Below are 1,927 nucleotides of genomic sequence, written 5' to 3'. Positions count from 1 at the left end.
ACTGACAAGTGTCCCCAGTATTGGGAAAAACCCAAATGAGGCAGGACTAGAGATCAGAATCATGTTTAGGTCTATATAACCTACAATGCTGCTTCAATATTTTTGGCTGTGAGTTTAACCTTTAAAGGCTGAATCATCTTCCCTGACCATGCCTGAATATTTTTAAATTGGAAAATAGCATAATTTCTTAGTCTGACACTTCTTGGTCATAACTAAGATTTCATATCTAGTGTGACTCTTCCAGTGGGTGCTTACAGTTGCTTTTATTCAGTTGTTTCATCTATGTTTCTGATAGCTGTCAGTTTTGGATGTTACACCACACCCCATTCATGTCATCTGAAGGGATATCTTGAGTGGAAACAGTTTTTATGAAGTCATGTAATGTGATCATTCTATAAGCAATAGAGCGATGAGTCCCATCGTCTTGGAGTTGGTTTACTTCTTTTGCCCTCAACCTTTCTTTTTTTGGTGGTGGGGGAAGAAGAGTTATTGAGCTTGTACTTCTACATCACAGAAATCATGACAAGAACTCAAACCGGTCAATGATCTGGAGCCAAGGGAATGACACAAAGGCCATGGAGGGGTGCTGCTTACTGACTTGCTCCTCATGTCTTGCTCATACTGCTTTCTTAGAGAATTCAGGACCACCAGCCCAGGAGTAATAATGGGCTGTGCCCTCCCCCATAAATCAGTAATTAAGAAAATGACCAAGGCAGCCAACACAATCAGGGAAAAAACCCACTCCCATAGTTGTAAGACCTGCTTGAAGACCATGCTGGCTGCATATCTGCTCTGTATGTAATATGTGTTGGGGTTAGGTCAAGCTCTTGCATGCTCTTTGATAACTGGTTCAGTTTCTGGGAGCCTGCAAGACTGCAGACTAGTTGTTCCTCTATCCCATCTGGGTTCCTCAATCATTCTGCAAAATCTTTTACAAAAGATTCCAAGCTCCATCCAATGTTTGTCTATAGGGAAGAAGCAGGTCAAGACATAATGTGAACAAAGCTAAACCAATCTCCAACACTATAACTCAGTGTTCAATGTCTTGAACTCATTCTCAATCTGCTGAGTTCCTCCAAGAGATTTGACTCACTTTACTAGTCTGCTGTCTGCAGCACACACAGCTTGGCCTCTAAGCTCAGGCAGGATCTACTCCAAAATTGCTGCTCTTCTTGTTGGTCATCCCATTGTACTAATATCTCTAAATGAGTGAGGTCTTCAGTTGTCACTGAGGATATAATCTCAGACAACAGCCTTCTCAGGCTTCTCACAGTGCCAAGCCTCAGATGCTCTATATGACTCCTTCACTCTTTCAAAATTCGTGCCATCTAGGTGGCTCTTACACTACCAAGTTCAGCTGATACCTAGAAGTACAAACTTGACCACATCTGAAACACATCATCGATGTGCTCTCAGGAAACACGTCCAAGATTTTACCTCAGTACTGATGGTCTCTTCCTAAACACAATGACTTTCTAAGCCCCAGTCTTTACTTTACACTTTCAACAACTGTCAATCTTCCCAATTATCAAACAATATATAAGTAGACCGCTATTTTCTCAGTGTTTACAGTGGTTCAATCAGTAGGGTACACATATTATTTAGCTTTCTGCACTTTCTGACAAATTCTTTCCTAGAAAGATGGACAATACAGTTAGTATTGTATCTAGTTGCATATGCCAAAGATACACATTTTGTTTTCCTCCATGCTCTCCAACCTGTGCAATTACAGATGATTTTCCAGATAAGAATGTCATATCATAGACCTTTTCATTTGCATTTCTTCTTCTTTTCAATTAATGATAGAAAGCTTTCGTTTTTCTTTTGTATATAATTTTATTATTAACAAAATGTATTTAAAAACTTTTTCTCTTCTACATATACCTAAAGTTTAAACAATTTATCTATTCTTTTCAGTCTTTTATAT

This window comes from Mus caroli, chromosome 6 (genome assembly GCF_900094665.2).
Source record: "Mus caroli chromosome 6, CAROLI_EIJ_v1.1, whole genome shotgun sequence".
In the NCBI taxonomy this organism is placed as follows: domain Eukaryota; kingdom Metazoa; phylum Chordata; class Mammalia; order Rodentia; family Muridae; genus Mus; species Mus caroli.
The sequence above is the reverse complement of the archived record's forward strand: the minus strand, read 5'-3'. Positions refer to the sequence as shown.